The 18,062-nt window shown below is 40.2% G+C and overlaps 1 protein-coding gene across 3 annotated transcripts in view; it reads left to right on the top strand.

Moving 5' to 3' along the window:
- Positions 1 to 18,062, top strand: part of AGBL1 (AGBL carboxypeptidase 1) — a 716,025-nt gene that overhangs the window by 432,976 nt on the left and 264,987 nt on the right. The window lies entirely within an intron of this gene.

The following is an 18,062-nucleotide window of genomic DNA, read 5'->3' on the forward strand; positions in this document are numbered from 1 at the left end:
TTAGCTAAAGACAGTTATTGGATCTCTGTGGCCATGAGAGAAGTATAAAGAGTATAAAGAGAAGTATAAAGAATAAAGGTAGGAAAAGTGGAGGTCACTGGACTTCACCAGCACCCTGATGTTGGGTTACCCCTCTGTAAAAACCAGCCCAGTACAACTGCCGGGAATGATGACAACATCATCAACCCACTGGTTCTTTGGTCCACATGGCACTACACCAAAGTTTCAGATGAAGCAACATGGAAGGCTTGAAGAAAAATGGAAAAGTTTCACAGGTAGCAGATCGGCTGAAATGTCTTCCTTGGCTCTTAGTTGTGAAGACATTTTCTTGGATGAGAATGAGGCACATGCCATGGTCAGAGCTCAGAAAATATGCCTATGCTGCCCCAGAGAGAAATAGATAAACTAATGAAGTTCCCTAAATGTACTAAATAATGTAGTTCTTTAAACTTAAGTCTTTTCACGTGGAACCCTGGACTTTTTCCTCTGGCTGTCAGTTGGCGTTTAAAATAGGAAACACACAAATCTGGTTTCTAAACCATTTCCAGCAAATCTGTGAGGTGGGGGAAAAATAAAGGATCTCTGATTTAGACTTCGCAAGTAAAGCTCTACTTCACAGTCTTTTGAGATATGACTTCTTGAAGCACATTTTATTTCTTCCTCCCTTTCCCTCCATTTTCTTGCTTTTTGCCTTTCATTAAATGTTTGTAGAGATCATTACACAAATAGGCATTGTCCTGTGCTCCAGACCAGTGGTTCTCAAAATGTGATCCCTGGACCTGAAGCATCAGCATCACCTGGGAACTTGTTAGAAATGTAGATTCCCAGGCCCACTCCATAGCTATTGAATCCTAAATGGAGGGGTGGGGCCTAGCCTCCCATGTATGTGAACAAGGCCCCCAGGTAATGCTGCACACTGTGGTTTGAGAATAGCTACTAGTCAGGACTACAAAATTAAATGGGGCTGGTATCTGCCCTTAGTAACTTACAATTTGGTAATGGAAGCACCATGAACATTATTGGTATATGATAAATGATATGTACAGGCATGAAGTACATGGGAGAAAGAAGGACAACAAAATCAAAATCAGCGGGTCAGAAGAACTTCTCATGACACTTTATATTCACTCTTTTTTTTATTGTCCAAAGATTGTCCCTTATATATTTACATATTTGTGATATGTGGTCCCTCCTAAATTAGCAGATACCCCAACCATTGCTCACTTCTAACTCTAGACCAGGAGAAAATCCTAACTTTTTCAACACAGAGGGTACAAACATGCCTTCAGTGCTTTTATGTATTTGGAAGCCATTTAATTTTTGTAGGGTATAGGATTTAAACCCAACCAAAAATCACAAGGGCGTTAGAAAGGGGAATGTTTACCGATATGGGGATCATAGAGTTAATCTCAGACGCTGCAAGGTATCAGTACAAGGTAGATGGGATGTGGAAATCTTTACTGATTTGTGGCAGCCGTTTCTGCCAAGGTGTGCTTCTCCCCACCCCCACTCCATAATCTAATCAGAAAGCCAATTTACATTTATGTGGGATTTTTATTATCATTCTGTTATTTTTAAAGCATGGTATTCAGCAGGCTACAAAGGCCAGAAAAGTGGTTCTCATTAAGAGAGCAAGCCCATTTGTAAGATATCCAGAAAGCAGCAGCTATGTGACAAAGGCTCAGAGGCCGATGTTTACTGTAAACTGAGAGTGAGTCAACAGAATGACAAGATGCCAAGAAAGTTAATGTGATCTTGAGCCGCATTCATAAGTGGCTGGTATTTAAAAACAGGGGCATGCTGGTAGTGCTCTCTTCTGCCAGGGTCAGAACACACCTGGAGTACTGCATTCTGTTTTGAGCCTTGTTATTGAGAGTAATTTAACAAATAAACCCCAAATTTAAAATCCATAGCAGGCTTCTTGAGGCTTTGCCTGCTATAGCTGAGGGAAAGGGAGAAAAGTCATCATCAGTTGGAGGTTGAATCTTAAAGGTGTTCTCTCTCTCTCTCAAAGTGGTAGGGGGCAGAAGGGGGAGAATTGAAGAGATTATGCCTTTTTCTAGAAGGAAAGTGCATCCCAGCCTGGGCCTTTGAATATGCAAACGGAGCTCCTAGAACAGAGTCTGAGAGAAGAAACTAAAATAGTTTTTGCTCAAGTGTCTCTCCTAAAGGTCTCCCTTGATTTTCTGATTTTAAAGAGCATCTCCCTCACTCCACCTCTCTACCAGCATTTTTCTTCTTTGTGAGGTACAGCGGTAATTGACAACATGGTGTGTATCTGTTTGTTTCCTCTTGGTCTCCTCCACTGGGCAGGGACTTGCTTGTTGCATTCATTGTATGTTTCCTCCTAGAGCAGTATTTGACACAGTCAGTTCTCAGCATTTATTGAAAAAAGAGTGAAGAGCAGAGGGAACCATGTTTTTTTCTCCCTGTGAACAGGGAGAGAGGTAAGAGAATGAGAGGGATGAGGTAAAGAGCACAAAGAACCGCGTGAATCTCTCTCTGTAAATCAAGGAAACGTGATGTGTACCATGGTTACACTGTTGTCAGGAGGAGAATCAAAGAACAGTCTTAATATGAACAGCCAGGTACAAGGACACAGGAAAAGCAGGAATCAGAATCAGAGGTGACTGGAGATAAAACATTTGATAACCACGGCATGATGACAACAAACAATGTCTTATGGATTTGGAGGCAATTGTAGATGAATCTAGCAGAGCAATGGGGCTCTAGTTGACATCTGGACAGCTGGAGCGTACGTGAACACAATGACTGGCCTATTCAGAAGACTCAGAGCTGCATTGGTGGGATGAGTAACAGGAAGACAGAATAGACTTGCTTTTAATTACTCAAAGGCTGTTGTGTGGAAGAGAGATTACAATTGTCCTCTTGTTTGCAAGAGTTAGGACAAGGCAATAGGGGAGGATATTGCTGGCAACCAGCCTTCAGAGGAAAGGAAGTAAGAACTTCTTAAGAGAACATAGCTTCTCAACAAAGGAGTGTTATTTTTCAGGAGTAAGTTTCCTAACTGAAAGATGTGTGTAAACATTGGTTAGAATGCTGCTACTCAAAGTGGGGTCCATAAATCAACAGCATCTCCACTATGTGGGGAGACATGCCGAATTTTAGGTCCCACCCTAGACATGCTAAGTCAAAATATGTGTCATAGGAAAATCCCCAGATGATTCTGATACATATTATACTTTGAGAGGCCTTGAGTGAAATACTCTAATGCTGGGGGTGTTATCAAAGGCAATTCAAATCATTAGTGGATGTGTGGATTCCCTTCTGTCTCCTGGGTTTGAAGGGAGCTAATGTGCTATTGTGAATGGGGTAGGGAAAGCACTGATCATTCTGAGTTGTTGATTTTAATCAGAATATAACTTAAGAATGACATAAGTAAGTGCACCTAAGAGCTAGTTACCTGGCTCCAGTAGGAAGATTTTGTCTTCACCTTAATTAAGAACTTACTGTAATCTGCCAGGTACTAGGAACAAATGAAAATGGGTAATATATGCATTGAGCTCTATGCATTAGAGTACAGTACACTCTACCCCCAGTGACTGAAATCATCTACTGACCCTGGGGCCCTGCCCTTTACTTCTGCATGAATTTATCTCATCACTGTCAGTTTCCCTTAACACCACTCCTTTCTTAATTCTTGATAATATTATTGTATACATAGATGCTGCCTCCAATATCCTGGATTACTCACTCTATCTTGTTCTTTTTTATTTTCCATACTACTTAGCACCTTTGGATATTTTAAGAATCATTTTCTTATTTGATCTATGTACTGTCTGCCTTTCTTTCACTAGAATGTTTATTTGTTTCAACAGTTCAGATATTTTTGTCTATGTATAGTCTGATGGAGTTCTGGTAAAAAAGTTCACAGGGCAGGGTGGGTGGTGGGAGAGTGAAGAGGAGCCTTGATTTTTTTTGTGTTTGCTGATTTCTGGGGTGCAGATAACTCCCATCATGGCCGATTTCAAACTACTACTGTGACATCACTGAATGTGGCTTCAGGACAAGTTATGCACAGTCAACTCCTATGAGCTGGTCTGGGCAGGCATTATAATACAGTAGCTCCCTAGCTTGTAGAATAATGCCAACAAATAGGCACTCAAAAAATATTTTATAACTTTAATTAATGAAGGGATGGAGTGGGGAAATAGATGCCATGTGTTCTTGTAAAAATAATATGAGAATGCTTTGAGAGCAAATAGTTAATTATGCCTGCAAATACCTACTAGGGCTTCTTTCTGGAGGTGACAGCCCAGCTGCATGTGGAGTTGACCAGGTTGTGAAGATATATCATAGGGAATGGGTGAGGTAGTTCTGAGATGAGAGAAAATTGGAGCTGTGAGAGTTGATGGCGTGGCAGTGTGGATAAAATAATTATGACATCAAGAGTGGGGGTTTCAGGAGATTATGTCAATGTCTTAGGATTATAATGTCAAATATCTTGAATGATATGTGAAGCAGCATGCTGAAGGTCATGGAGAGCCATTGAGGAAATCTAAGGCCACGAATAACATTAGCAGGTTTACCTTCTGGAAAGTTTTCTCTGCCAAAAATGTGGGAGACTAACTGTAGCATTAAAGGTAGAACAGAGGGCCAGGGAAATAAAAAACAGGAGTTACTAACTAAAAATCAGTTTAGAAAAAGATGTGACAAGGGGCTGTGTAAGACCAGAGTTGTAGGAATCAAGATTTGGAAGCACATTTGAGAGCTATTTAAGAGTAGATTTGACACAGGGGGTGTTCAGTGAGACATGGGGTATGAGGAAAGAAGGTAAGATAATTAAGAAGTTCACAGCTTGGCATGATTTGATGGTTACTGTAGCTTTCACTGAAATAGACAACATAAATTACACAAACAGATGTAGAGGCTATGACAAGAGCACTACTTGTAATATATTGAGCATAAGGAGGCCACACACTATCCAGGTGGAGATGACAGAACACTGACCCTAAATGGTGAAGACAATGGACATTCCATGGCCTTTGAAACAATCCTGTCTGGATCTAACAGGGCACCTGGGACTGTGGTTAACATCTGGACAGCTGGAGCTGGTGACAAGACACTGACTGGCACCCTAAGAGGATTCAAACCCCAGAGATAGAAATCTGAGCTTAATGTTGAGAGGTCAAAACAAAAGAAGAGTCATCAACACATAGATTAAAGTCATGGGAGCATCAACACATAGATTAAAGTCATGGAGCAGAGGACACTCAAGGAGAGATATTTATTAAGAAAAGGTGAAGAAGGATTAACATTTCTAGGATACACGTGCATGCAAAGGGGGTAACTATCAGCCAAAGAAAAATAGTTCAACAAGAAAGGAAGAGAAAATACTCCCAGGGATGTGGAAGAAGAAGAAGTCCGCAGAAGAGTTTTAGGAGCTAGGAATAGGGAGAATAAGTCAGGTAGAGTATCAGTCACTACAATGCAGTAGATGATGATGGGAAAGTGGTCATTGGATTGAGCTGGAGGTGATTGTGAGAGAAGTTTCTCTAGAGGTAGGGACCACACAAATTGCAGAGGGCTGAGTGACAAGTGGGAGATGAGACAAAGGTGAGCAAGCAGAAGACACTTTCGACAATAACGGTGGCTGGACAAATACAAAGCAAAGGAAGAGTCATCAACACATAGATTAAAAGCCATGGGAGCATCAACACATAGAATTCAATAGCCCTTGTCTAGTTTTGTTTTTGATCAGATTTGGTACTGACCCTGGCAAAGCTATATCCAATGTTTATATGACATCAAAGTGTTTCCCCACATTCATAGAATTGGGGATATTATTACAGTTGACTTTATAGTCAGACAAAATATTCAGTCGATTAATGAATTTTTACCATTCACTGGTCAGTTTGTCACATTAGGCATTTACATTGTCCATCTCTATCCCATTTCCCTATTCCTTTATAAATTATACTTAAAGTTGCTTTAAGAATTAAAATCTGAAGAGCTAGTTGTGTATCTTCAGTTCAAAGTTAAGTTTTGTGAAAAAAAGATCTTTGCCACTTGGTCTATTACTTCTGCCTCTTTGGGCACCAGGAATAATTGCTCACTGGTAAGAAAGAAGTTGTGTCATGACATTTTACTGTTCATAAACACTAGAATCACCTTCCCATTTAAGCATTGCTTCCCTTACTCTCTGTCTGCCCAAATGTGAGAATCATCTCTGTGCCTTTTTCCTTGGCAAGCTACCTTTGGCCTGCCCTCACCTTTGATCTGTGAGTTTTAATTGCATTCCATAAGGGGTCCTGTTTTTACACAATTTATTGACCCTTTGACGGGAATTTGGGCTAGTATCATTTGACAGAATTGATGTTTCCTGCAGTCTGACAGCTGTTTGGATTTCAAGGTCGATAGCTGAGAACAATATTCCTGTGACCTCTGAGAGCCACTGTTTTCTTTTGCTTTGAGGACTAGACACACAGGAGGTTTGAGAGAACTGTCCAAACTGGCTATGATGCCTCTGACTAAAATTTAAAAAGGCTTTTATATTAATAATATGAAATTTTCTCAAAGAGAGTTGAGGATGAGAAACAGATCTACTAATTAATTGTACATGTGTAGATATCCTGTAATTTAAAGGCTGACAATTGGAGCTACAAGTACGCTGTTAATTTTTGGTGTGATTAATGTGAATATGGCATCATCAAAATCGATCCTAGACTTATATTAGGTGAAATTGTACAAAATTGCTATTCTTCTAGATTGAAAATTGTTGATAACCCAACTGAATGTGAGAGAGAGACAGAGAAATAGGCAGAGACAGCATATTGTCTCAAAATGCAAGTACTTGGCAACAGAACCCTGATAGTGAAGTGTTGTTTTGCCATTTTGAAAACAAAATATGTTATTGCTCTTGGATCAATGATTGTATGCTATTAGTGGAACTAAATGTTTATTGAGGACTTCCTATTGGCCAAAAATTTTAAGTGTTTTATTTAATCATAATATTTCTGCATAGTAGCCTTTTTTATCCCCATTCTTAAGCTAAAGCTCAAAGAGAGGGAACAAGTATCATAAAGCACAAAATTGAATGGGGCTCACCACTGCAGTATGCTTCCACCTAAGACTTAAAAATTTCTTAGGCATATTTTGGAAAACAGAAGTCTTGATGGAATATCCCACGAGGAAGCAGATTATGAACTACAAAATTACTCTTAAATTCTAAGTGGTACAGGAGGCTAATGTTGATGCCAGAGAAGAGAATTTAAATAAACAAAAGGCCAAAAATAATTTTAGCATAGTCTTGCCTTTCACCAGTTTTGGTTAAGAACAGCAAACTTCCTTGTACCATGGTTTTCTCATTTGTAAACTGTTGGGATTAGGCTAAGATGATTTAAAAGACCTGTCCCACTCTAGATATGGTTCATTAAATGTGTGGTGACACAGACAGGCCTATTGAGGTAATAAAGCAAGTGGAACCAGAACATCTATCTCCAGGTTTGGTGCCAGGACCACTCTCATCAGACTCACCTGGGGCCTTCATTAAAAAAATAGAGATTTCTGGGCTCCAGCTTTCTACTGTATGAGAATTTATAGGGTAGAATCAGGGAATCTGTATTTTAAATAACTTTTCCAAAAAGCCTAGGATTTAGTAAGTGTTGTATAAATGAACATTCACACTGTAATATGAATACCACTGATAACTAAGTTCTTAGACGTGTAACGTTTGAGAATCACTAAACCAGAGGTGTGGTGTAAAGAAGATATACCTGTGTATTTATTTGTTACTGACTTCTCATGCCTTACTCTGGCAGACAATGGAAAGTGGATCATATCTTGATCTATTGCAGTATATGGTAGAGAGTTTGGAGTCTATTCTCAGAGCCCTTATTTTGCTCTTCATGGATCCTGCTCCATCTGGTATTTCTTTATTTCCCTGGACCTCTGACATTTACCCTCTCCCTTGGGCTACAAGTCCTACTGTTATTTTATAATCTCTCGTTCCTTCAGAACAGAGAACAAATGTAGGCATTAAGTGTCATTAGAGACCATTTAGGTCTTGAAAGGTTAAAAAAAATCTGACTTTTGGTGCCAGAAAGTTTTGTGGACTGTTCTGTAATTAGGGCCCCCAGAGATCTATGGCCAGAAGGAGCACTGATCTAGTTCAAACCTCTTCATTCACCCACTTATTTATTCAAAAGTTAAACTATATATATTGAGTGCCTGCTAGGAGCAAAGCACCATGCAAGACCCAGGAGATAGAACCAGTTATAGCATCAAGCCCATAATAGGTAATACAATCTTTTCATTATTAACTTTTCAAAAATTTTATTTGTTTATTTATTTATTATTGAAGTAGAGTTGACACACAATGTTCCATTAATTTCAAGTGTACAACGGAGTGATTCAGGAAGTCTGTATGCTATGCTATGTTCACCACAAGTGGAGCTACCACATGTCACCATACAACACTATTACAGTATGATTGGCTATATTCCCTGTGCTGTACCTTTTATCCCCATGACTTATTCATTCTGTAACTGGGAGCCTGTACCTCCAAATCCCCTTCACCCATATTCCACAATCCCAATCGCTTTTCTTTTTTCCCCCCAATTCCTTTTCTTAATATACCTTTTCCAACAGACATAACACCTAACTCCACCAAGTCTGCAATGTCCTCAGTTTATAAATGACACAACTGTACTTGGCATTTGGCCTAATAAAAGGGGTTGCCTACAAATGGAAGAGCCTCTTCAGATCTAACTCCTATCTTCCGCTTCTTCCCTTTTTCCATGCTCCTCTCTCTTTTTCTCTCTTAATATCCTAAAGTGAAATGAAAAGTTCAGTGGAAAATGGTTAAGTTCAAATTTCATTAGCTTCTGATACCACTGTTCCTTGGGGGGGAAAATCACATTTTGGGGTGACCTTTTTAGTTAATTCACAGCCAGAAGAAAATCACCCTGGGTATCTTTTCAATTTCTAGGTATATGCTGCTGGTAAGCATGGCCCTGTAGGGTGGGCGGAGCTATGGAGGTGAATGGAGGCAGAACATGGCTCTCATCCTTCTGACCTCTGATTCCAAGATCCCAGTCTTCTGAGGCCAGTGGAAGGAAGCCAGACAAGTACTGGAATACAGATGCAACATCTAGATTTGGCTTTATATAATATATGACTATGCTTTTGATAGAGCCAAAAAGGCCATTTCAGGCAGCAGATGCCACCTACGCAAATGACTGAGATATGTGTACACATGCAGAGAAAATGGGCCAACTCGATCTGTACATGGTCTGCTCCTGGATAGTTCTGTAGAGAGTGAAGTCACATTTCTTCTATCAGAACCCAGTCTCTCCTGATGAAGGATTTTCCAGACTCACCAATATTAGCCACATAACGATTCTTCCGGATAGGCTGGGTCACAACTGACCTCATAGAGTGTTTTTATTAAAACAGTATGGTCTCCAGTAATATCACTTATTTTTGAGTTTCCCAGATGGAGAAGTACACCAAATTGATGGTGTCAGGTACAATTCCCATAAATAGAAGATGAAAAGAAAGATCTGTGAGGTCATATCCAGTCTGTCTCTTGAGGATCAAGGCGGGAGGATTCCGGGATGAATTTATTTGCTAGCACTCTGTCCAGTGCAGACTTACATGTTTACATTTATATAGCACCTTTTCTCAAAGGAAATGACTTCACTTGTGCAACGGCGAAAGGTCACTGGAAATCTGAGTTACACGGAGATGTAATAAAGTTCAGCCTGTCACGAAGTTTGCACTGAGCCTTAGTGAACACTCCTCTGTGGGTTGCTCCTGACCCCCCCACTTGCCTGCTTGCCCCTGTGCAATGCTCCAGGCTCTTCCCCACTTGCCTCCATATTGGCCTCCCTTACCTCCTCCCTGGAAGCTCTCCGTGCTTCCCCAGTGACCTTAATTATCACCTCATCAAGTGTACACATTGAGTGCTTTTAATCTGTCCCCAGAAATCAATCCATCCTCTGCATGCATGGCTTTCCTTTAACCCCTTCCTCGGGTTCCTGCCCTGCTCCGGTACATTTCCACCTTTGGGTTTGAAGGCACTCGGAAATAACCTATCCTCTCGTTAGAGCCTCATAAAAAGGGACTTTGCAACCTGTCAGCTCTGTGAGTTTTCCAGCTCTGAAAATGAACTTGGAAATGATATTACTGCTCTCTCTCTCTCTCTTTCTCCTACTATAGCATGGCCGTCTAAATCCGACTCCCCTCCTACATGTCTCTTTTCAGGCCTCCTTTTCAAGTTTGCTCTGTGCTTTGAATATTTCCCTTCAAAGGGAGCGGCTGCTCTTTCCCCTCCAGTGAAATCTCTCTTTATTATTTTCTGCTCTCGTCTCTTTTGCTCCGAAGTTCCTCGGCAAGCCTCTTCTTTCTTTCCCAGCATTTGCAACCCTTTCAATTTGGAATCACTGGAGAGTTTCCTTAGTGTGAGGTCTTCTTTTGCATGTTGGGCATGAATATAGATGATAATATGACCAAAGGTAACAACCATTCTTGCAGATTTCATTTGGTTACGGGGCTCTGCTTTTAAATCTTAATGCATTGTTATAACGTGTCAAGCAAGCATGGCCTCCTTGCTGTAGAATTCAGAGGAGTCACCTGGGATGGTGGGATGAGTGCAGGGTTTGGATGCAGCAGATCCATGTTCAAGTGCTTGCTGTGCCACTTACCACCCAGGATTTTGTATTAGCTAAATAAGTTACAAATGGGCATGAATTGGGTGGCTTAAAACAACAGAAATGTATTCTCTTGCAGTTCTTGAGGCTGCAAATCCATAACTCCTTCCTACTTTTTGCGAGTTGTGAACAGCCCATGGCCTTCCCTGGCTTGTAGACACCTCTCTCCTGGCTCAACCTTCATCTTCACATGGCTGTCTTCTTTGTGTGTTTGTGTCCTTTCCTCTTCTTATAAGGACACCAATCATTGGACTTAGAGCCCACCTCAAATCCAGTACAGTGTCATCTTGAGATCTTTAACTTAATTACATCTGAAAAGATCCTATTTCCAAATAAGTTTATATTTAAAAATACTGGGGGTTAGGACTTTGAACATATCTTATTAAGGGACACATTCAGCCCATTGTAACCTTAGTCAAACTATTCTGTCTCAGCCTGTTTCCTCAACTATAAAATAGCAATAATATTGCCAACCAGCATGGTTTGTGAGGGAAATAAATCAAAAAATATTTGGAAAGCCCTTGGCATGATGCTGAGCATATAGTAGGTGATAAGTAAATATTATCCCCCTTTCCAAAATTCTTATTATAGAGGGCCCCCGACTTATGATGGTTTGACTTAAGATGTGTGAAAGCAAGATGCATTTAGTAGAAACTTTACTTAGAATTTAGAAGTTTGATATTCTTCTGGGCTAGCGATATGCAGTAAGATCCTCTCCTCTGATGCTAGACAGTGGCATCATGAGTTTGAACAGCTGATATACTGATAACCATTCTGTAACCATGCAACCATTCTGTTTTCACTTGTATTAGTGTTCAATAAATCGCATGTGATGTTTAGCACTTTATTATAAAATAGGATCTGTGTTAGATGATTTTGCCCAGCTACAGGCTAATGTAAGTGCTCTAAATATGTTAAGGTAGGCAAGGTGAAGTTATGATGTTAAGTTAGGTGTATTAAATGCATTTTCAGCTTACGATGGGTTTATTGGTATGTCACCCCATTTTAAATTAGGAATGTCTGTTCTCCTTTGGTATTCCACTTAAGAAAATGGATGTGATCTTATTTTACAGACTGGAAAATTAATTTTCACAGATATAATGTTATCTTACTATATACAATTAGTAAATAAGCTTTCCTCTTAATAATTCATCTGCAAGACAGAGTTGGAAATTTGGGCAGGAAGGGTTTCAGACAAAAGCCAAGCAGGCTGAATCCTTTCAGTCAATTAATATTTATTGAGTATCTACCATGTAACTAAACATTGATTAAAAAAAAGACAAGAGTCCAGTCCTCATGGAGGGGTAGATAACATATAATAACAGAGTAAATGTGTAATATAATTCCAGGTAGCTCTAAATAAAACAGAGAAAAATACAATGGAAAGTGGAGGGAACAGTGAGCTTTGGAAAAGTAACATTTAAGGCAAGTTTTGAATGAAGTGAAAGGTCATCTATGCAAGAGGTCATCTATGCAAGAATGTATGCACATTCTAGCAGAGAAAACAAAGTGCCACAAAGTCCTGTGGCAGATGGAAGGAAAAACAGGACAGCCAGGATGGGGACATGGGGTAGAATTTAGAGAAGGCAGAAGGTAGATCATATAGAACCTGGTAAGCCAGGGTTGATACTGGACATGTCATAGGTGCCAGGTAAGATCTGTGACCAGCAGAGCATTGTGTCCAAGGGTGACAGCTACTATAAGTTACAGTATGGAAAGGTAGCGTGGAGTGAGTCATCTAGGTTACACTGAACTTGCCTCTTCTTTTCCAAATCTGGTCTTTCACTGCTGGCATACTCTTTGCCTCTTCTCCAAACTGTCTCAAATCATGAGACTATCACCATCTCCAGATGCTTGTTCTTGCTCCCTTTCTAGTTTATTCTATTTTATATTTTCATTATCTGATAGAAATAGACGGTAATATTCCAAGACACTTCTGGAAATGAACATATGCCAAAAGATGCATTCAGTCTGTCAATTCCTCCAGTACAAGTGACATAATGGTGCTTTTATAAATAATTTCATAAAATTACAAATCCTGTTAAGTGAGTTTACTTACGCTGACAGCTGTTGCTGTCTGTTCACCTGAAGCTACATTCTGTTTTGCACTTTACCTAGAAGAAGTCCTAGTTAGATTTAATTTCATTTCAGTCTTGTGCTACTGAACTCACTTATTTAATAATAAAAAAATTCTCACAGAATAAAAGCAAACATGAAAAGGCAAAATTGGTATTAGGGGTCTTTCCAGAAGAGAAGGAAAAGATATTGTGAACACTTGGGGGGAAGGAGATAGAGTGAAAAAAAATACTGCTGAACAGAAGGAGGGCAGGTCACAGAAAGCCCAAACATCCATGAATAGCATCATCTTTCTCTGGTATAAAGAATTTCACTCTATTGGCATTCACTCAAAACCCTATCTTCTAAACTTCTCTGCTTCTCTGGGAAGACACTGACAGGTAAGACTCCTTGTTCCTGCTGCGGGGGACTCACTATAGAGCCATAACAAGTCAAGTTCAAATTTTAAAAGAATGAGATTAACTTATATTGATAAAGATTTGTTGAACACTTACAGTATATGGCACACATGATGGGTTGGGTAGGGTGCTGTGAAGAGGAAGATAGGGCCCTCTGGAGGAATTTAGTGTTGATTCAGAGTCATTTCCTGTGGCCTTCAGCTCTGGTTCTTTTTATTTCCTCTCTCAGGGCTATTCTGGATTCACTAAGGCCGAAAAGGCTACACATAAATCTAATGGAGGTGGAAGATGAGTGGGGCTGGGCAGAGGAGGAATAGGGAGTGTGAGCTGAAGCCAAGAGGCCCAGATGCTACAGAAAGTCAGGGGAGCAGCTCTCACTTCTCCTGCACTTGTCTCCTGCAGTCTTTGTTTTACTAAGCAGTGCTCTGCTGTGATGAGCCAACCTGGCCACAGGGTGTCACAACTGCCCCAGAGACTCCATGACGCACTCAGGCGAGGTCTGAGAGGTCAGACACAGCAGACTTCTGCCTACATTGCAAAGTGAGTCAGCCAAGAGGATACAGAAATCACCCAGAAGGTCACCATTGCTGGAGACTTGCTGGAATGCCCCCCAAATGGCTCCTCTGGCTTTTTGAGGCTCTTTGTGTAATAGGATGCAAGTGCTGGCTTGCCCCCTGAGTGGTGAGGGCTGGGGACAGTCTTGGCCTACTCAGGATTAGCTTTCTTCTAGGCCTTCAGTTTGCCACTGGAAAGATTTGCCTCATTTATCTGGACAAGGACCTGGCAGAGAGTCAAAACATAGTGATTTTGGCTTCCTTCAAGCTGGTGACCAAAGGAGTGGGCCTTGGTTTCTTTATCTGTAAAATAAAAGCAAAACTTCAACTCCAGTTTTATGACCTGTTATTTTGCTAGACATTTCAATTTTATTGTCTTATTTGGCTTTGACACCCTCCAAAGTAGAAAGAATTCATCTCTTTTTATAGGCACAGAAACTCAATGTCTGAAAGACTGACCAAGGTCACCCAGTATAGACATTTTCATCCAGATCTTCCTGAATTAATTGTATCATAATCCAGATGTTAACTTACAAACCATACACCAACCCCTTGTGAATCCTAAGAACTAAATTTAAGACCTGATGAGGTAAAAGGCACAGAAACTATATTTGAATTAGACTCCATGAAAGGAAAATTCTGGATCTTTGGGATGGAAGCTAAATCTGATTTGTGAATCAAATGTTAAGAACAAAACAGAATCGTTGGTGATGTAAGGGAGAAACAGAAGAAGGCAAACAAATTTCAATTACATTTAACCAATATTTAATGATTTTCTCCCTTGAGAAAATTACTGGTTTGGACAACAAAAGACATGCAGCTAGTGATAATCTGGCTACACCAAAATCCAAATGTAAAAGAGAATAACAAAGAGCAGGGAAAGAACATTCAAAGAACTCATGGAAGACATTGGGAAGGAAACCAACCATATCCCATTGGTCAAACTAGGGCAGCACCATGGACAAGGTTTTATTTCAGTTGGATCTCAAAGAAAAGTAGGATGTCAACAGGTAATAATACAAAGATGAACTAACTGAAAGAAACACATAAACAGAAGTGAAAAAAAAAAGAAGGTTGCATTTGGAAATATTTTATTGGTGGTCTTCCTTATTGAAATGATAGAGCACATAGGGGAGAAAGACCTGGAGAAATCATTTGAAATCATAGTTGAGAGCCTTCTTTAAAGTCAGTTTTGACCTTGGTGGACAAGGAGGAACCAATCAGAGGTTTTTTTTTTTTAATTCAAGATTTATTCATCCATTTTAGAAAGAGAGCACAAGTGGGAGGAGCAGAGGGAGAAAGAGAGAGAATTCCAAGCAGATTCCCTAAGGAGTGCAGAACCTGACATGGGACTCAATCTCATGACCCTGAGATCGTGACCTGAGTTGAAATCAAGCTGGATGCTTAAGCGCTGCAGCCCACAATGAGAGATTTGAAGCAAGCTAGTGCTATATTTTTTACGAAGGTGTCTTTTTCTATTTTATTGTGTTGGGTGGGTTCTGGAGACAGATGGGAAGGGCCAGATAAGTGGTTGGTGAAACAGTGTTTGTAAGAGATAACAAAGACCCAAACTAACCTGGTGGCAGTGGGAGTGAAAACAAGGAGATGCTAGAGACACATGGCCTGAATGTGAGGACTTGGCTGCTGATTAATTTAGGGCTGGGGGTATTGGAGGAAAGGTGAAGGACTGGCTGAGGTTTTGAGCTTTAGTGGAAAATGATGGTGCCATTAAGAGGCAGCAAAATCAGGAGGCTGGAAGTTTTGAGAAGACTAACAGGAGGAGGTATATAAAGAGAAAAGAAATTGGATACAAATGAGGTACTAAGGAGGACTTATATGATGGAATGAATGGGGGAAGGTAAAGCTAATGGAAACACAGAGTAACCACCAGATAAGGGACACAGTTACCAAAGGAGAAAATCTTGGGGTGCCTAGGTGGCTCAGTTGGTTAATCATCTGCCTTTGACTTGGATCATGACCTCAGGGTCCTGGTATCGAGCCCCCTGTCAGGGACCCTGCTTCTCCCTCTCCTCCCTGGTCATGCTCTCTCACTATCTCTGTCACACACATACTCTCTCTTTTAAATAAATAAATAAATAAATAAATAAATAAATAAATAAATAAAATATTTAAAAAACCCACAAAAAACAATAGGAGATAGCCCTTTCAAGGAGCAAATTTAGTAGGGTCAGATGCCTCTGGGATTAGGGAAGACTGGGTGCACTCATGACAAAATCACTGTTGGCCCTTTGAGTGTTGTTCATCATCATCATCATCATCCTCTTTGCACACAGAACTCTGTTTATCAGTGCCTTTGGATGCATAGAATTCAATGCAGTGTTCCACCCATTGAATGCGTTCAGTACAGATTTGCTGAATGGAAAAAGGAGAACACAGACAGTGCTATTTAGAAAGCTATAAGCATGGAAGCAAAGTTGTTAAAGAGGGAGTGGCTTCTGAGCAAACTCTGGCAATGAGCATTCTCTCTCTTTCCAAATAGTTCTGAAGGGTGAGATGGAAGACAGCTCTGGTCTGATGCAGTCTTTCTCAAACTTGACAACGAATCACCTGTGGGCTTGTCATGTGGACTGCTGGGTTTCTGGTTCAATAGGTATGGGATGAGGCCACCCCCCAAATGTTCACTCTAATAAGTTTCAGTCTAACAAGTCTCCCCGTATCCAAATTTTTCATTCTAACATGCTGCTGATCTAGTGGCCACGCTTTAAGAAACACTGAGCTACTGAAAAGATCCCTGGATCTTTTAGAAAATGTAAATGGAATCCCAACCCTTTCTCTTCTTTGCTGTTTGACTTCAGCCATCTCTCTGTGCCTCTTTCCTTGTATGCATGATAAGGCTATGATCCATACCATGAGGTATAGACAGGAGCTTTAAAGTGAGCCCTACCTCACAATATTGAGCTAAAACACATTGGCTGAACTCAAATTAAAAAAAATTTTTAATAAGACAGAGACTGGTTGAGCTTGAGGAGGTAACATAGAGGAGGCAAATAGTTTTGTGTTGCTTATTTAAGAAATGGGGAGATCTGTGCATGTTTGTGGACAATAGATTTAGTCTGAATCAACTCATCTCTGTGAAATAACATATGATTTCAGAGCGACTATGTGAGCAGGACATGTGAGCCTAAAAGCCAGCTTTATCATCTTCCTTGAACAGAGTAGCACCCAAACCACACACATTTAGAAGGAGAAAGAATAAAATGAAGCACCCTTTGAATCATACATAGATGCAAAATTTGCTTTCAATAAAAATGGAGATGAGGCTGGAGCCAGATAACCATCAGCTTGGTCCAAGGTACAAAGGTTTAATTTTTTATGTTCACATTTAGTCATTTTTATGATACCGGCTTCCCAGCTCATTTCTGAATAAATCCATGCAGCATTGAAACAAATGCCAAAGAAACAGAAAAACCCCTCTCAGAATTTCCCGTCCATATTTATAGTGAGTTGACAGATACTGCATTTTCTTCCTTCCAGGCTTTAATCAATTCATGGCTAAAAGGAAAAAAAGAGAGAGAGAGAGAAAGAAAACAGATGAAGAACAATTTGTATGGGGCTTCTGGTCATTATCCTTCTGTTATAACTCTTATTAGTGGAACAAATTAGCATTACATTAATAAATACAAGCAGAGAGGATGCAACAACCAATGTAGATGCTTATTGCAGTTGCAGATACATTGCTACCATTTGCTTGCTAAATCTTGCATCTTTAATTTTTCAATTTAGTGCTTTGATTATACTAGAAATTTCTCTTTATATAAGATCCTCCTTCTATGTGGTCAGGATGTACGTCATAGAGTGAGAAGAGGTAGCTCTATGTCTATCCAGCTCCTTGTGTAAAAGGAATATATTGTGCCTTGCTTGCATGCGTTGGGCATTATGAATCCAGATTCTTTATATTTTTGTTACCCTCTTGGCCATTGGTGGGACTATAGCCCGAGCACTGCCAAACGGAACCAGCCTGACTCAACAGTCTGTGGAACTCAGCTCTGATGAATCTTGTGTCTGAATAACCAGGAACTTCTGAATGACACCATGGATTAAAATGGGGACTGAGCAAAGCAAAGGCTTTCTGGACTCTATATCAGACTTAGAGGAAGGGAACTAGGGGCAAGGTGCCTATGTGACCGAGAGGCATGCTGTGCTTCTCAAACATTAATCTACATACAAACCACTTAGGAATTTACTAAGAAATATATCTGATTCCACAAGCTCTAGATGCTAGTGGTCCAAGAACCATATTTGGAGTCACTCTGACATTCCCTCCTCTTGCCCTGGCCAGTCATGAACCTCAGCTTTTTCAATGTAACTGTCATCTGTGATAAGAGCAACTTCAGCTTTGC

This window comes from Vulpes lagopus, chromosome 4 (assembly GCF_018345385.1).
Source record: "Vulpes lagopus strain Blue_001 chromosome 4, ASM1834538v1, whole genome shotgun sequence".
Lineage (NCBI taxonomy): Eukaryota > Metazoa > Chordata > Mammalia > Carnivora > Canidae > Vulpes > Vulpes lagopus.